General features: G+C 35.2%; 1 long non-coding RNA gene across 5 annotated transcripts in view; it reads right to left on the bottom strand.

Moving 5' to 3' along the window:
* LOC109456613 (uncharacterized) overlaps positions 1 to 19,890 on the bottom strand; it is a 311,954-nt gene that overhangs the window by 265,944 nt on the left and 26,120 nt on the right. The window contains exon 4 of one of the 5 annotated variants that reach the window (XR_012498217.1): positions 15,509 to 15,613. The exons of the other annotated variants lie outside the window; for them this stretch is intronic. This is a non-coding gene — a long non-coding RNA (uncharacterized LOC109456613). The remainder of the gene's footprint in view (positions 1 to 15,508; positions 15,614 to 19,890) is intronic. 5 annotated transcript variants of the gene reach the window in all.

Genomic DNA, 19,890 nt, shown 5'->3' with positions numbered 1-19,890 from the left:
ACATAATATAACATAATATATTAATAATAGAATAGAATAGAATAGAATAGAATAGAATAGAATAGAATAGAATAGAATAGAATAGAATACCTGGTCTTCTATTTATTTTTGCTCCAAAAGACGCATTAGAGCTGACAGTCCGGCTAGGTCTTATTTTGGGGGAAACATGGTAGTCAAGGTGCTCCTATCAGCAGCGTCAGCTAAATGCCCAACCAACAGCTGCCACCCATCACCAGCCATTTGAATAAGTCATTTTATGTGGCTTAGTCCAATGGAGCCTCCAGTCCCAGCTGGCACCAAGGGAAGCAGATCTATCCAACTGAGTTCAGCTGTCTTAGTCTGTTCTGGCTGCTGTAGCAGAATAACAGACTGGGGGCTTATAAACAACAGACACATATTCCTTACAGTTTTGGAGGCCGGGAAGCCCAAGATCAAGGCAAGGCAGATTTGGGGTCTGGTGAGGGCTGCTTCCTGCTTCACAGAAAGTCATCTTCTCGCTGTGTCTTCACTTGATGCAGTAGCAAGGGAGCTCGGAGGGGTCTCTTTTATAAGGGCACTAATTCCATTAATGAGGAATCCGTCCACCCTCATGACCTAAACACCTCCCAGAAGCCCCACATCCTAATACCATCACATTTTGGGTTACATCTCAACATATGAATTTTAGGGGAACACAAATGTCCAGTCTATAGTGCCAGTCAACCCACAGCATGAAGAGAATAATAAACTATATTGTTCTTTAGAACCACTAAGTTTACGGATGGCTTGCTATGCAGAAGCAGAAACTAAAATAGAGGGTAAAAGTGCAACTGTGATTTAAAATGAACAGTATGACTCTGGAGTCAGATTTCCAGCTTTTAACCCTTGGACTGACAGCAGTTGTATGACCTTGGTCAATTCACAATTCACTCCATTGCTCTGACTCTTAGTTTCAATAGAAATCACTTTATGCATTGTTGTAAGAAGAGAAGAATTCCTGTAAAGTACTTCCACAGTGACTGGAACTTAGTAAAAAGTTCAATAAATGTTCGCTGTTGCTGTGTGGCTACTATTGATGGTGATGATAACCTGGTGTGTATGAAATATTATCTAAGAGGCTTCACTCTGCTGAGGACCTTTGAAGTTGGGCAGGTAATGGAGAAATAATAAAGCACAAAACCAGAGTGAACTTATGTTCCAATATACTTATTTCAAAGGATATGTGTTTTTAAAAGTTGTTATTTTAAATAACAGCAATATTGTTAGACAGAAAGGTAATTTTGACATTGAGTAAGTAAAGGTATTATTTATGTTTCATAAATTATTATTTTAGACCAAGTGCATTGCCCTTTGCTTCTTTTTCTAGAAATATTCAAACGGATGTAATTATTATGTTATCATGAACCTTAAATACCTAAAGTTAGTTGACTAGAGTTTGACATGATGACCGATTTTATGTCATTGCTTACCTAATAATAATAATTGATTTGGTTATTTAACATAAAACTGGTTATCAAATCCTAGAAATATGTCATACACGTCTCAATAATATTTCATTACATGCCCAATTTTGTTCTTCATTTATCTGATTAAATTTTAGTTTCTGACAAGAACTCTAATTTACACTGGGCATTCAGAAAATCCTTTTCCCTTTTATTTATATTTTTAAAAATGCCCCAGTGGTATTCTCTAAATAGCTCTCAATTTTGATTTCACATATAGAATGGCTTTTCTTTTTCCTTAAGAGAAAATTAACATTAGATTGATAGTAATAACTGGTATCTATTTGTGTTATCCAAACAACAAGTATTTTTATCTTTATGTTTGACCAACTGCACATTGTAAACCACTAATTTCACTTGCAAAGGGTCAAACTCATAATTTCCTCTGCATTCAGCCTTTCCAGCTCAGCAGGACATGTCTCTTCTCTCAAGCCTCCATTACAGACTTGACTTATTCAATAGAGAAGGCCAGTCATTCTGATACATGATTATGAAAAACTTTGCTACTGCTTCCTACTGATCTATCCACCAAACCCCATGGACATCTCCCTTAAATGTGCCCCTTTAGATAAGAGTTCTCTTATGCTTGACTAGCTTCTACAGGTTCCTGTAATTAACATAAATCTAGAGTGATCCCAACAGATCATAGAAGAAATGCAAAAGGGAAGAAAATTCAGGGTAAATTTTATTTCTGAAGAAAATACAAATGTATTTACAAAACTGACTAAAGAAAATACACATACTTGTTTATGAAAATTATCCAGCATTCCTAAAGCCTCCATTTTATTTAGCGTAGATTTAAGGTAGCTACACAGACTAAGTCAGCCTAGTTTGTTTAGCTGTTTGTCTAGTGTGTTTGTTCTCTTACTCAAGAGTTTGTCTCACTTAGAAATGTCTTGATCAATGTGAAAGCTGCATTCAAATTGTTATTTTCTCTAATTACCTGAGTCAATAGAAAGATAAAAAAAAAAAGACAGTAAAGAAAAAAGTCACAGAACATGCCTAATATTTTTCAATGATTAAACAGTAAATCCTAACAGAGCCAGAAGTATGATGAGAAAACTTACTTTAATGATAAAGACATAGGGATAAGTTAATTGGCCAATATCAACTAGCAAATTAATAACTACAGTAGAACTCACACTTAGTCCTCATTACCTAGTGCTAATTCTACAGTGGATGTCTGTACTAAAATACAATAATATACACGCAAGAAAGAAACATGATAAATTTAACTTGGCTGTGAGATCATAGCCACATCCCCATGACAAATAGTTTTGATTTAATCATCAGTTCTTGGCTTCCACGTTCAGTAGAGACTAAAGTAAGGATGATGTGAGCTAAGCCATCCATATCAATTAGGTGTCATTAGATTCACCTACTATACAGATAGGCATGGTCAGCAATGCTCCAATACCAAGCGGAAGTAGTATATATAGAACAGAACCCAAGGGGGGTTGCAGGAGACACACTCCCAGTTCCATCTACTCTTGCTGCATTGCCATGTCTCCCTCAAATTACAACTATGGCTCCATGAGTCCCCACATTCAATTCCACTTTAGACACGGGCCACATGTTGGCATTACCCAGATGTGAATTTCCACAGCAGTACCACCACATCCAGGTGGCTCTAAAGGACGGTGCAGAAGGAAATTTGTGCCATGGGCAGAATTACAAGCAGTGTATTTGCCTGGCCATTGCACCAGAAGGAGAGATGGCCAGAGATACAGATCTAGGGAGGGCAGATATTCTTTCTCCCTGTACTTGACAGGTAGAGAATGGGGTATCCTTGGCCATGAAGGACCACTGAGAGTCTCCTGGCTGAGGCTCTGAAATTTGAAGTCTGGGAAACTTACACAAAGATGCAGAGCCAAATCTGAGACTGTGTCAACTGTGGTGGAGTCCAGTGTCCATGGTCAGCAGAAACAACAGTAAGAGTTAATTAAAAATAGAACCAATGGTGATGTTCTCACGAGGCAATTTCTCTGGGCTGTCCTGCTGACATGCATCCTTGTCTAAGCCTAGCTCTGTAGCATTCCCTGAAATTCCCTAACAGACACTTTCCTAAAAATAACTCTTCTATTCAAGGTAACCAGAGTTGATTTACTTTTTGAAATCAAGAAATCTGAAAAATACAGTGTCTTCTGCCTCTGCATATAAAGATAACTATTACTATTTTTTTTTCTATTACTATTTTTTATTCACCAAGAAATATGTTTATGAGTTTAATGCTGGGTCTATTTGACAAAGGAAAATACCTTCACTTCTAACATATGACCATTTATCTATAGAGATTTGTTTCAGAACTAGATTGACATTCTGGGATTATATTTCACAGGTAAGATAGTCAATAAAACATCTCATAAACGGCAATGCACTAAAATATTATTTGAATGATTTTCCTAATAATATAACGTGAACAAATTTGACACGTGATTAGAAAATTTCTAAAGTGCTGAAAGCATTATACACTAATTAGTATTTGGTAGCTGAAATGAATGTTTTACTTGAAAGGGAAATATGAAGATTTTTCAGAACATTATTGCTGTTGAAATAAAATGGAAATTAAAATTCAATCCATACTGTTTAATTGGTTTTAATACAAGAGCATCTAAGTATAATAATGTGACAGAACTGTGAAATAATCAGCAAGCAGTAAATTTTTAAATGCATAATTTGAAAGCAATAATAAATAATGGTTACTTTGCTTTGAATAATCTATGAACTATGTGTATTGCTTCTGTTTATTTGAGTCTGGTTCAAAACATAAATCAACTAAAGATCCAATAAGTTGCCATTTTCTTATTCTGATCTTCTCTTTCTTAAAAAAAAAAAAAAAAAAAAAATATAAATATAAATATAAATATAAATATAAATATATATATATATATATATATATATATATATATATATATATATATATATATTTGTGGGGGGCAGGATTACCACTTTCCTCTGAAATTGGAAGAAACATTTACTGAACTCATGTATAGAAAACTTAATTTAAAATTTAACAGAATCATTTACCATGTGAATTATTATAATTAAGCATATTAAGTGGGTCATGGCTCCAATGTCTGTGTTCAAAATACTTGAATATGAATACTGAAGATATTGCTCATCATTGAGCCAATGAAGAAAGTATCATCAAAGGGAGTAAGTGACTGAAAGGAATTGTGGTCACTACAAATGTCAATGAAGCCAGAAATAGTCCTTTCAAAATCAGCTATGCTGCCAGTGAATGCAGAGAGGGCAAAGTGTATGAGTCATTGATATAATCAAAGTCATAGTTGAATGGGCTACTGATCAATTAATAATACAAACTACAATATTCCAACTTTTTAGTTCACTTGGACATATTCAATTTAAAAGACCACATTCCGTGTATAAAGAGAGAACATTTATATTATCGAAAATGTTTGTTTTTCTACCCTTTCCAAAGAGAAAATAAAAATGATCTAGAGCCATAGTCTGAACCTCACTGTGTACTTAAGGCATTAGAAATAATAAAGTACATTTTTCTTTTCTAATCTCCAGGCACACATTTAATCGGAATAATGTAACTGATGGATGTCCTCCACAAAAATACATAGAGGTGATGGACCATGCCCAAGTTGCTCATAAGGCACTTAATAAATGAGAGTGAGAGAGAGACAGAGACAGGATAATCAAGTATTTCAGAAGAAAGAAGGTGTAGGTAGAGAAACATAAAAATGTCAGAATTATTTTAAACTGTTTGATATAGAAATATGTAACAATGTCCTGGTATCTTTAAAGAGATAATGTAATTTGCAAACACTCTTAGGTCAGAATTTATGTACTAATTTTATCTCATTCAGAATCTAAATTAAAATAAGCTTTGACTCTGATTACATACTGATGCAAATGAGTTTGCCAGAGTTATGATAAAATATATACTTTGATAAAGTTAATTCCTATATCTAATACCCAAGAAATGGAGGCTGTCCCAGTGGGCGGGCCCACATCACAAATCTAAAACCTGAGTCAGCCTGCACTTTCAAGAAACACCGCCCAGGAAAATCTAAACTACACCAGTCACAATCCTCCAACGCAGCTTTAGCTAGCTTACCTTACCCTAAAAAAATAGGACCTGCTGTCCTTATAAGGAAACCCCTGACCTTCTAGCCAGTCATGCCCTGTTCCCATATTGCCTCTTCTCTCTGGGAAACTTGCTCTTGCTCCAAATGCCTCGTACAAAGTACATCACTGCTTTTGAGGCACTGTGCTACCCCAATCCATGAACGTTTCTCCTTAAATAAAAGATCAAACTCATTATTAAATTGTTTTAGCTTTATCATTTGACAGTTTATACCAATCAACAGGCTCATGTTGATGCTACCTAACGTGCTACTTCAATGGGTATTGCATGAAATTTTGAATTCAAAATTAAAATTTTAACAAGGACACTGCTTTTGACAGTCTCTCCTAAACACCCACGGAAATACCTATGAGAAAAGAAATAAAAAGAATATTTACTCTTTTTTGAAAGAAAAACTACTATGTAGTTTCCCTAAATTATGACGTCTAAGAAAAAAAAATCTAATCCCTCTTTCACATCTAAAATGGAAGATTTAGAAACACAAAAGAAGGTAGAAGGATGCTTTATCCTTCTTCACTGCAAAGCAGAAACTTTTACAGTGCAGCAGCCATACTGTAAAAGCTGGCAGTGTTCCTTTACTGCAGATTATCAGTTTCTGAGGAAGACATTGTCCACCTCTTACAAACCACCCTTGCTGTCCTATGTCATTAACATATATAATTTCCCTGAAATTAAAAATATTTTAAATAAAAACAGAATTTGGTTATTGGCAGTGTATTATTTTCTTATTGCTGCCAAACCAAATCACTATACCTTAATGTCTTAAAAGAACACAAATTTCATACCTTACAGTTCTGAATGTCAGAAACCTGACATAGGTCTCACTGGACTGAAATCAAGGTGTTGGCAGGACTAAGTTCCTTTATGGAGGCTCTAGGGGGATAATCCATCTCTTGCCTTTTCCAACTTCTGGAGGTTGCCTACCTCCCTTGGTTCCATGGCCTTCTATCTTTAAAATCAGCATTGGCGGGTTGAACACTTGCCTAACATTATTCCAACCTTGCTTCTTTCATCACCTCTTCTTTTCTGACACTTCTGCATCCATCATTTAAACAACTCTAGTGGTCTCATAGGGCCCATCAGTATAATCAGGATAATTGTATTTTAAGTTCAACTGATTAGCAAACTTAATTCAACGTACAATCTCCATTCCCATTTGCCATGTAACTTAACATATCCAGGGATTCTAGGCATTTGGGCATGGACATCTTTGAGAGGTGGGGCCTTATTTTGTCTACCACAAGCAGTATAACATTGCTTCCCGGAAACTATTATAAAATTCAATAATAGACTTAAACTAAAATTCTGGAGGAATTATTTTTGCAGGTTATATTTTCCATGTACTCCAATAGTGTGTTCTAAAAGTAGTATAACTGGGATACGAGTAACCTACCTCAGGCCACAAAGTCACATGCTACATACCAAAGAAACACTGAATTGAAGCTGTAAATCAGACTTCCATTGACATGGTATACCAAGCTAATTTGAAAAGTTCTCTACCAATCTAAATGCAAAAGGATATATATTCTGGATAAAATTTAATATAAAAAAATATTTTAAATGCATAGCTGAATTCAGAAAGAAAAGAAATGATAAAAAGATCACACATAAAAGACAAAAAATAAGTTAAAAGAAAGAAATTCACAAGGGTCAGAAGTATGGGGGAAATTCAAAGGCTCCACAGTGAGAAGCAGCTGGCACCATGACAGCTCATGAAAATGTGTCTTCACTATAAGCCTTAGGAGATATTAAATTGTGTTTTAATGTTCTCAGAAGGATGGGAGGTGCAATCTTGAACAGCCATGAGACTGCAAACTGAATCGGAGAGATTTACCCCAAAGCACAAAAGTGATGTTCTCCACATTAAAAAAAAAAAAAAAAAAAAAAGATAGGGAAAAAACTACCTTATGTCCTCTCTCAACCATTGTTTAGGAAAATAGGTACTTAAAAAAATATCTGAGAGAAAGGGAGACAAGTCTTGACCCACGTACAAGTGTCAAGTCTGCATTTTAAATACATTTTAAAGCTGAAACGTCAATTCATAAAATTAATATAAAATGGGTCTCAGAAAGGTGAGAAACCAAGGACTCTGGCAAAAAGAAATACAATGCTTTTTACTAAAGTTCTTACTTTCTCAATGGGAAAAGGACTACCAGAAATAAGACACCCAAATGAAAAACATACAGAGAAAATATCAATATCCACTTAAGAAAATGAATCACTATGAGACAGTGTCATTACACACAGCCATCAGGTTATTTAGAAGTCCCATAACTATAAATTTAAAAAAATATATATGAGATTTTACAGTAAGTATGTTTTCAGTCATTAGGGGGTATGGAATGGATACCTTATTTAAAGTTTATTGGGGTGTACAATTCTTTAATACATCATCGATACATGCATTGTGTGCTCACCACACAGTCAGTTCTCCTTCCATCACTACATATTTGACCCCTTTTACCCTCTTCTACCATAACCCACCCCCAGACGACTCCTTTCAAGTGCAAATAAAACAATTGCCAAAACTGATGATTTCCTTGTTATATATACCAAGGCTCAACATGTTTTAATATATTAAAATGATTTAGAGTATATTTTCTGACCACAGTGAAACTAAGCCAGAAACCATAATAAAATACCAACTAGAAAATCTCCAAGTATTTGGAAATTAAGCCAAACACTTATACATAATACATAGGTCAAATAAGAAATCAGTTGACCAAAGTAGCTTATTAACTGTTCTTCCTACATCCACTCTTGCCACACTCTATTTTCTACAACATCTGTTTTCTATAACATGGTAAGAAAAGTGCATTTTTGAATCTTTACTTTTAGGTCATCTCCTCAAATTCTTTCTGTATCCGACATATTCCCTACTTTGTCTCTAAGAGCACCCTGTTTATTTTTCTTCATGAAACTGCATAATTTATCATTCTCTCTCTTTCTCTCTCTCTTTCTCTCTCTCTCTTTCTCTCTCTTCACTCCTTCCCTCCCTCCCTTCCTCCCTCCTCATCCTCTCCCCCTCTCCCTCTTGGGTTATTCAGAAACACCAACTCCCTGCTCCTGGGGCTGTAATCTCGCTAAATATAGGTGCATGAGTGTCAACCTAGTACTTGACACACTTAGGAATGAATAACTTTATATATTTATATAATTAACTCTTTTATAATATTTATTAAGCATGCTGGGCATAATTCTTAGTGTTTTAAAATTAGTTTTTTTAAAAAATGCATTTGTAGCTCAGAAAAACCCAATGAAGTAGTATTCTTTTTATCCCCATTTTACAGTTGAGGAAACTGAAGCATACAGAAGTATAGAAAGCCAATCAAGGTCACAGGTAGTAGAGACAGAATTATAAACCCAGGCCATCTGGCTGTAAGTAACCTGCTCTTAACCACTATGCTATGCCCAGTGAATTAATGCGCTGCTCTCATTTTCTTGCAAAGAGGTTAACTTCCCGGAACTACTTTAATACAATCCCTTATTTCAGAAGAAGACTCTGCTTTATATTTGCTTAATTGAAAGACTCATTCAAAAGATTCCTCTGAGGGGCTATAGTTGTCCCCTTTGGTGCTTTCACATTGCAACCTTTACAGAAAATATTTGCTGATTTAAAATGGAAACACAAAGGCAGCCCTCTTCAAGACCTGAAGTTATAAAAAATTATTGCTGTTTTCATACAGCTGAAGAGAGTATAACACAACAGTTAAATTTAAGTATATTCAAATAAGCTCCAATTACATTATGAGAATTTGAATGATTATCTCACTAACTTTTGTGAATATGACACTTATATCTTGAAAAATTCTCACTAGCCAGTGAAATCTTTTTCATTCACAGGAGTAGAGCTGTCTGTGTTTTGAGAAATAGTAAATACAGATCACATTTATTTTAGGATGTCAGAAAACAGTCCAGTTGACAATATTAATAGAGTGGAAAATAAAGGATCACCGAAGCTTTCCTGTCAAAGATGACAACCTTCTAAATTACTTGTCAGAGGTGACCTGCACACAAGCTTAGGTGAACTAGTTAGGCAAGTTAATAGTGAGTGTAAAAGTGAGATAAATTTCATAATTTCAATGATACTTATTACTGTACTAATCTTGGATTTGAGTAGAGAAAGTAGAGTAAAAGTTTACGTAATTTCTATAACCATCCTAGAATGAAACTTATATTTATACAAGTTCAAAGAAAGAGGACTCTACCACACATTTAATGTAATCATGCAAACAAACACAGTGGGGGATTGTTTTGATTCATCATCAAATGAAAGGAATTGTTAACAAGGATCTCAAATAAGTAATATGTGTTGTAAAAAATCAAACTATCAAGATGGCATTTACAATTAGGAATATTAACTTCTTTTCTACACTCAAACTTTAACTCCTGAAACCTAAGACTAGAAAATAAATGAGGAATAGTTCCATGAGATAATCCATCACCCAAATGTATTATAATTGTTCAGCATATTTCTATATGCAAGATGAAAGTAATTCTTAAAACTTAAATAATATTTCATACAAGGTATAAGAATAAATTCCAAGGATAGATACGAGAAGTTAATTTATCTTTATAGCTAATATTTAATGAACACTTAAAAATGTTCTAGGCATTCTTTTGGCATCTTATATAAATTAGTCACTTATTAATCACAATTAACCTATGACAATGTCCTATTTCTAGTTCCATTTTTTTCAGTTGTAAAAACTGGGGATCAGAAAATGTAGGAATTTGTGCACAGTGTTAAAGTAGAGACCAGATTAAAACACAGCTATTAGACCCCATATTCCTAGGCACCAATATAAGGAAGCTCTTTATGTTCCAGATTTTACATTATTGGACTTTTGTTTTGACAAAATTTTCCAGACATATTTCCAGTCTCCAAATCCATCAAGTGTCTACAGAAGTTTTACGGGAAATTGTAAAATTTTTGACCCTTTCTAAAATGTTTATTAAAAAGCAGTGCAATTCTCCTTCCATTATACAATGAAGACTAATATTTACGCTGGATAAGATATGTTGCATATGTGAATACACTTCAAGAAACTGAGCATCATGTGGCACGGAAACACATACTTCAAGTGTGTCAAGACACAGCAGGAATTGATCATGTAGTAAATCACAGAAAAATAAAAAAAAATCAGAAAATAAAATCTTAAAAGTGCTGGCATATTCGGATTTCTTCCCATTGCCTCCCAGGAAGTACCACTTGTATGAAATTGGAGGATCACTTGAGCCCTCCATTTTCTGCTTCTATAATATTTTATTATGCACATCAATTAAGCAACAAAATTCATATTTCTCTCAATGCAAAAAAGAATTTATCAGCAGAAGAGGGAACTGGCGTTCCTCATAGTTGCACAATAGTTGCTCTATAGACACACAAGGTTATAGTCAGAGGAAGACAAAAAAGTGAAGTAAATAGCTGGCATTTATGGAGCAGTGCTTAACACCTATGAGTATGACATACTGCACTAGCTGTTTTGAAACATCATTTAATTTAGTGCTCACAAGAAATTCCTGTAGACAAATTGATTAGTGTGCATCCTTCAGGGTACCAGTCAGCTATAATTTTCCAGCACGGGAAAGGACACTTTTTAGCTTATAAACAATTATGGGTTAGAAGACATACTGTCTAGTTATTGCACACTTCTTTTTAGTACCTCAGTATAGAGCTTTGCATGACACTGATAGTCAGTAAATGTTCTCAAAATACTAAGAATTTATTTTAGTATATTACAATCCTTAAAGAAGTGTATCAATATTTTAATGGTGGTCTTTAGCTTTCAATGCCTCAAATCAAATATATAAAAAGTAGAAAGGCATAGCTTTGATTTTTTTAAGAGAAAAATAATTCTTAACTATGTCCTACCACACACTAGAGATGCTTCCATTTCATGCATCATTTGCTATAATTTCTTCTTCCTAACCCCAAACCAATCACTGATAAGGGTATTGGAATTATTATACTATGCTTTATTTGAGCTAATGGTGACTTTATTGCTTTCCCATGGCTTTGCCATAGAAATGTGAACACCTGGACATCTCTTCCCGCAATAAAGAATAAAGGTTAGGAGTTGAATAACTAGACAATCATCACTGTCTAGAAAGACAGACATACAGAGAGGAAAAAACAAAGAGAGAGAGACTATTTTTTGCTTAAACTGATTTGAGATGGAATTCTGATTCACGTAACTGGAAAAGTCCTTTCTATTACAATAAAAGTGGTGGTTATTTACTTCTTGTTTTGGTTATAATTTTACTACATCATGTGACTTGAGGTCAGATGGATGATTTTGATTTCCCATCTCATTTGGGAGGTTCTAAAATCAGTGAAGAATGGAATATTTTGAGGAAAGAGGCCTTATCTTTATTAGAGCTGGTCTGAAAGTACAGTGGGACTAGGATGACACACGAGTTTATACTTTATATTATATTCTTGGGAATGTAAATGTATAACAAAGAGGCCAAAAATTTAGTGGCTAAGTCAGTAATTTATTTCTCTAAGTTTGAAGTACGTTAAGAATTTCTTTTTGTCTTAAAATGAGATTGATGACCTAATGTAGACCTCAAAAATGTATAGGTGATTATGAAAAAGAAATTCAAACATATTTAAAATTTTAGAAGAAATGTACAAATCCCTGGAAAAGTGCCACTTAAAAATTCAGTCAACAAATATACCTAAATTACCTATGACCATAAATAAATTTATTTATATTATGATTCAAGTAATCATAGCAATCAATCATTCAGGCAATGGTATCAAAACAAAAATGTTCCTAGAAAGAAACCTGAAGACTTGGATGTTTTTACTTGAGATTTTTATTAAAATTTTTATTAAAATCTCAAGTAAAAAAAACAATTTTAATCTTATATAAATTATTCTAGAGAACTGGAAAAGAAAATACGCATATTTACTATTAAAAATGGACAAAGAACTAAAAAATAAAAGTTATAGGCTCATCTCACCTATGAACACAAGTGTGAAGATACTTAGAAAGTCTGCAAATATATCAATATATGAATTACATAAAAATAATAATATACCATGAGTAGACTGGATTTATACCAAAAAGAAAAGATGCTTTAATATTGGTAAATCTATCTTTTTATTTTGCAATCTTATGACATTAAAGAAAAAATAAAAAGCACATGAACATCTCAAAATAGACAGATGAAACACTTGTTAAAGTACAATGTTAATTCATTGTTAAATGTGAGCAAAATCTAACAAGGAAATTCCTTAAATCTAGAATAATATCTAGCGTACTTTATCATAAATATCATATTTAATTGTGAAAGCTTTCCCTTTGAGATTAGAAACAAGAAAAGGGTGCCTAACATGATTTCTAATGAACACTGTACTAGAATTTGCTATCAGTGTAGTAAGGCAAGAAAGAAGAGTAAATTTACACAAATTTTAAGAAAAATGATATGACTGTATTCTAAGAAAATGCTCAATAATTTCTAGTTTAGAATAGTAAGCAAGATTTTAGAATTTTGAATGTCATTAATATGAGAATAAAATATTGTCAAATTCCTAGTAATAAATAAAAAAACTGTGTGTAAGAGCTTTAAATTTTTTATTGAGACATATGAAAAAAAGTAAATAAATCCAGATATATAGTAATTTGATGGACTAGAAAAAACAATATTGTAAAGATATCAATTCTTCCCCAAATGTATACACTGATTTTATGCAATCCAAAATCAAAATGTTAATAGTTTTTCAATAGTTTTTTAATAGTTTTAATAGTTTTTCACGTGTATGTATGTGTGGAACTTGCCCAATTACTTCAAATATTTATGTGGAAATGAAGCAGCCAAGATAGTTTAAAATAGTAACAAGATTAAACCATTTCTCCCCCAAAAAAGGTATATTATAAAGTCACAATAGCTAAGAGTTTCATTATGGCAAAGAAATAGACAAGGACCAAGGAAACTGAATAGAGAGCCCCAAAATGTACCCACACATAAATATGTTACTTATAAAAAGAGGCATTGAGGATTTATGGGAAAGGATATTATGGAAATATCAGACTTTTCAAGAAATAGGAAAATTAGGTAATTATATTGGATAAATGAAATTGGACTATACTCACTGGGCAAAAAATTAACACCCAGTGGGTTATAGACTTACTTACATGTTAAATACAAAACAAAACAAAACTCTGCAAAGGCTTAAGAGATTTACATAGTAACCTAAGAGAGTATCTTTATAATCTTGGGGGGAAAAAAAATTGAATACAAAATGCACTAACTTTAAAGGGGAGAAAACAAACAAACAAAAAAAATCATCCACTTTAAAATGATCAAACACAACATGAAGAAAGTAAAAGGACATCAAAGAATAGAAAAAGCGTTTCGCAACTTGTAAAACGGACAAAGGATTTATACTTAACAAACTCAAAATATCAATAAGAAAACCATAGAGAACACAATAAAGAAAAAGATGAGCAAAACACTTGGACAGACACTTCACAGCAGGAAAAATCCAAATAGCCTATACACAGGTAAACAGTGTTGAAACTCATTAGGAAGGAGGGAACACCAAATTAAAATCACAATGCCACTAAACTGCCACAAAATTTGCAACAACCATAGAATCTGGGACCATCAACTAGCTTTACTATGTGGACCAATCAGAATGATCATTACTGCATTTCAACAGTCACTTCTGAATGCACATGCTATGACCCAGCAATCCTACTTCTGCAGATAGGGTAGAAGGATGTTTGCAAATGTGCATGAGAAGACATACAAAGGGATGACCAGAGCAGCACTGCTGTAACTGCGACCCAGCAACCCAAAGGCCCAAGGTCAAATGGATTAATACATTGTGACCCAGGCATATAATTGGGGATTTTATGCAGCAAGAAAAGGTAAGAGCTAAATCTACGTGCAATGACTGGATCAATTTTATAAACATGATATTCAGGGACAGTAACACCATACAAAATTATTCCTACTGCAAATTCTGTTATGCAGATTTCAAAAACACACAAAACAAAATTGTTGTTTAGGGCTACATACACAGATTTCACAATTCTGAAAGCAGGAAAAGTCTTCCCATTCAATGGGTGAATTTCCAAAAGCCGAAACCAGGTAAAGGCAAACAATTCTCTAGTTTTCAAAAAGAAAAGCCTTGGTATCACGGTCTCAATGATCGCAGCAATAGCTAAGGCAATTAACTTGTCGATAGTTCTTACCATATTTTTACTATGTGCTATAACAAAAAATGTATTTTCTGAAATGAATACCAAGACACATATGAGTGTATTTTTTTCTACTTACATAAAAATTACCACAAAGCTTCCTACACTCATTATCCTCAAGCAAATCAAAACAACCACTGGTATTTGAAACACACTCACATGACATGATCCTTTACAGATACAGTTATCGTCTCAAAACCTTTTAAAGGTCCCTACCAATGATGAAGATTTGATGGCTTTGCTTAAGCTGAAAGATTCTTTATGACTTATGGTAGAAATGTCATATAAGGCAGTACAGAAAAGAACATTAACAAAGGAATCGTATCTGTTACTAACCTCAAAGAGATCTGAGGCACTGGAGGCTCTAATGTTGGAGGAGGTCAGAGGGAGAAAGTGATCACGGGTTGATTGCAAGCTGGGCCGGGACACTCAGAGGCCCCTCAGCCTCTCCTGTCCTTGGGATGTAAGCTTCAGCTATCTCTCCCCCAGTGAAAGCCGTTTGCAAGGATGCAGCACTTAGACAATAACGTGTGGCTGTACCACCTGGATGGTAGTCATGAATAAACCCTATTAAGGACATTATATAAACTTAAGATTCTGGTAGGTGGGTGCAGAAATCTACTCATCTTGCAGCCACTCATGATTAGCCTCCTGTGTAAGTTCCCTTGCTTATTAAACATGCCACCTACCTATCTGGAGTGGTCTGCCTCTTTCTTCACTCTTGCCTTGTCCTCTGTGAATTTGGACCAGTTTCTGATTTAACCCAGGAAGCTCCGGATGATGTGAACCAGCACCTAATATTTAATATTTAAAATCCATTTATTGTATTGAAAACATACGCAAAGATCATGGCTAACTGGCATTCTTCTGTTTATCAAACATCTGAAATTTGAGCATCACTTAAGCTGTCTTGTGTTTTCATTAGGACACTAATAACACTGTTGTGATCTTTTACATCTACACTCTTCATATTACCCACCCAAGACCCTCCATGGAGAAATAAAATTGATGGTTTGTCACAGTGAAGACAGTGACTTGATTAAGCTACTACCATAGGCAACATGTGTTCTTCTGTGATAGCAATGGACGAAATTACATCAGGAGAGGTCTTGCTTTCTCCTGCCTTTTCCATAGGAAGGTTGACAATTAAGTTTGTCACTTGTTACAACAATGCTGCTAACCTTTTTTGATATCAGAGGGAGTATTCATGATGAATTTGTACCAACTGGACAAACAGTTAACCAAGTTTACTATTTGGAAGTGCTGACAAAGCTGCGTGAAAAAGTTAGACAACCTGAACTTTCTGCCAACCATTCATGGCTCTTGCATCATGACAATGCACCAGCTTACACGGCACTGTGTGCGAGGGAGTTTTTAGCCAGTAAACAAATAACTGTATTGGAACACCCTCCCTACTCACCTGATCTGGCCTCCAGTGACTTCCTTCTTTACCCGAAGATAAAGGAAATATTGAAAGGCAGACATTTTGATGACATTCAGGACATCAAGGGTAGTGCGACGACAGCTCTGATGGCAATTCCAGAAAAAGAGTTCCAAAACTGCTTTGAAGGGTGGACTCAGTGCATAGTTACCCAAGGGGAATCCTTTGAAGGTGACCATAGTGATATTCAGCAATGAGGTATGTAGCACTTTTTCTAGCATGAGTTTGAGAACTTAATTGTCAGACCTTGTAAGTGTTCAGGGCTATAGTGTATCAGAAGAGACACAATCGGGCAAGGTGTGCGGCGCTCATAGTCAGGCTTTTACTGCTGTCACACTGATCAAGGTTTAGTTGGGGAATCTTCATATAAATCTTTCCTTCCCTTATCCTCATGCTTATCATTCACCATCGGCAAGGGTAACATACTTGCCTACTTCTCTGTTAGAACTTTTATGTTTAGTGACATATGAGCTGAACGTTGATTTTGAACCTCAGAAAAATTTACTATTTAAAAGAAAAGAAAAATTAAGCTGGAAATAACACGTAAATGCACCTCAAATCTTTCTTTTTGTTGAAAAAAGGAGAATGTATTTCCTTTTCTATGCTCAGTCAGATCATATGCAAAATATAGCAAAGAAAAAAAAATTACTAAAAGTCATACTTTTTGTTAGCTAAGAAACTCAAAAGTCTCTGGGGTACACTCTCTCTCTCTCTCTCTCTCTCTCTCTCTCTCTCTCTCTCTCTCTCTCTCTCTCTCTCTCTGTCTGTTTGCTTCTGTCATATTCTATAATAAAATGTATCACAAAAGTTACTAAAAAAGCATATATTTTGATGCTTGAGAAAATAAATACCTAAACTTAATGTGGTGCTTTGAAAATTACTTATTCCATATAATTTCTTTGATAGTTAAGTAAAATTAAAAGCACAGTAAAATATTATTCTGAAAAGAGACGATTCATAATTGCAGAGATTTTTTACTTAATTTGAGTTTAGATTTTGTTTAAGGATGCTTAGTTACCAAAAGAATCCCACCAATCACCAGGAATAAAGGCTTGAATCCTAATAACAAAAGGCTACAGAGGCTGCTGGCACCATTTGCTCTTCTGCTATTCAATATAATTAGATTGTCTATTAGGATTCCTTTATTTTTCCATAGTTACATGAAATCTTCCCACTTTATTTTTATTTTAGATTTTATTTATTTTTTTTTAATTCCCTGTCACCTTCATTTCACATAGGAAGCATTTGAGGGGGAAAATATCTGAAAAACCAAAGATTAGGGCTCACAAAAAAAGCAATTCAAGTATTTTTCTTTTTTATTTTAATAAGAAAACTAACGTACTCCTTTAAAAGCACCACTTCAATATACAATTGAGTTTTCTTTACTTATATATGTTTATTCATAAACTTCATTATATGAAAGCTTATTCCAAAACTGACCTCTAATTTTGGCATTGTTAGTAATCTTATGCTTGCAAAAATCAACATTTTCCTGTTTGTTCAATTGCATGTATTTTAATACACTCTTTGGCCACCCTTTCCTTTTGGAGCTTAATAACGTACTCAGTTTGCCATAAAGACTGCCATTGGCGTGAGAATGACTGATAAGATACATGATAAGAAATTTAGGGCACTTCAAACACATTTCATGTGTGGGCAAATTGCAGAATATTTTCCCTTATAGGAATACCATAGACTTTTTTAGTGAAAGACTGTTTTACACTAACTGTGTGTATGCATTCACTTGTGTACATTTCCTTAAAAAAATATTGAGTTATTTATTATTCTCTGTATCGCAATTGTAATAAGTAGTCTACAAATACTCAATTTGCTTAAGGATATACTACAACTAAGGTATAAACACCAAACTAATTAGGCACAGTTCAAATCTAAAAGGGAACCATAAAGGACAGATATTGGGACCACAGAATGCATTTTAACTGTTTCGAAAGATTGTTTCATATATTTCCAAAAGAATTATCATATTGGTCACAGAAATGGTGGTGTAAGGAGTGCTTCTTGAAATCTCCTCTGGAAGTTACAACAAACTGAATAGCTGTAATTTCAACAAAGAACTCCCTGCACATCACACAAGTACACCTGAGAGACTCCCACTGTGAATCACCTGAAAGTGGGCAAATCCAGCTATAGGGGGAGGAGGGAAGGGAAAAGTGCAATGATGCCAGCCATGAGCCATGGGTCCAGGGGCCTCAGGACACAGAATAGAGCTGCAGGCTCAGAAGAGGGAAAAATTCAGGCTCCAGGCACACCCCTTGTGACCCACACTCCTGCTTGAGGGATCAGCATATAAGGAGGTTTAAGTCCGTATGGCCAGGCAGAAAACAGAAAACAAAGACAGAGCCTGGCTGCCTCCCACCCCCCCCCCAGGGCTCACCCCACCCCCATTCTACCAGTGTTAGAAGTGGACTCCAGAAGAAACAGGCAGCAGTGTCAGATTAAAAAACATAATATCTACAACCCTGAGAACTGCACCAACCGTCCCACACAATCTAGCGACAGGGAAAGAGCTGGGGGATGTAGGGGAAGAGACAGCTCTGGGCTGGTCTGAGCCACAAGCACCAACCACCTTTCCACAGCCCACCCCATCCCCACCTTTCTGGGTGGATCCCTGTGGGGTAATCAGAGCTGCAGTGACATGCAGGCTCAGCATTGGACTGCAAGAGAAGCTTGGGGTTTCAGAAGCTCTGGCCATGGTATTCTCAGCATGTTATCACGGGCTGGGGCAGAAACTGCACTGACTCTGTAGAAACAACTGACCACTCCCCATAGCACCCTGGAAGCCTTCCCCACCCACCTAGAGCTGCAATGCCAGCAGCACTGTGGGCACCTGGTGGCGACTCCACCTCTGTAAGTACTGTGGGCACCTGGTGGCGACTCCACCTCTAGGAGGTTTTTACAGCAGAGGACAACCCCAATGGCCTGGGGAGACTGCTAGAGGGCATTAAGCCAAGACACTTTTGCAACATAGACAGGTCGTGGCTGCATTTAGCATATTTTTTTCTTTCTTTTTTCCTTTCTTTCTCTGTCTTTTTCTTTTCTTTTTCTCATCTTCTCTTTCTCTTTCTTTTTCTTTTTGTTCTGATTTTCTTTTGTTTTGCTTTTTGGTTTTGTTTGTTTGTTTGCTTGTTTGTTTGTTTTTTGTTTTTTTTACTTTTTTTCTGTTTTTTGTTTGCTTCTTTGTTTTGTTTTTGTTTTCATGTTTTGTTGTTTTGTTTGTTTGGCATTTTTGTTTGTTTTGATTGTTGCATGTGGTTTTGAGTATGTGTGTATTTGTTCTATTGCTGTTGTTTTTGTTTTGTTTTTGTTTTCATGTTTTGTTGTTTTGTTTGTTTGGCATTTTTGTTTGTTTTGATTGTTGCATGTGGTTTTGAGTATGTGTGTATTTGTTCTATTGCTGTTGTTTTTGTTTTGTTTTGTGGGGTGGTCTTGGGCCTAGCACCATTCCAGGAGCCAAGACTACACGGAATTTATAAGAACCACTGACCACACCTGTAACCCTCGCAAACGCACCCAGCCCACCTACAGCTGCATTGCCAGGGGCACTCTGGGAGCGTGGGTGACGGGCTTCACTCCCATAAACCACAGAGGAGGTTTCTTACAGCAGCAAAC

Source organism: Rhinolophus sinicus, linkage group LG07 (genome assembly GCF_036562045.2).
Source record: "Rhinolophus sinicus isolate RSC01 linkage group LG07, ASM3656204v1, whole genome shotgun sequence".
In the NCBI taxonomy this organism is placed as follows: Eukaryota; Metazoa; Chordata; class Mammalia; order Chiroptera; family Rhinolophidae; genus Rhinolophus; species Rhinolophus sinicus.
This window is presented reverse-complemented; position numbering and strand designations above follow the sequence as displayed.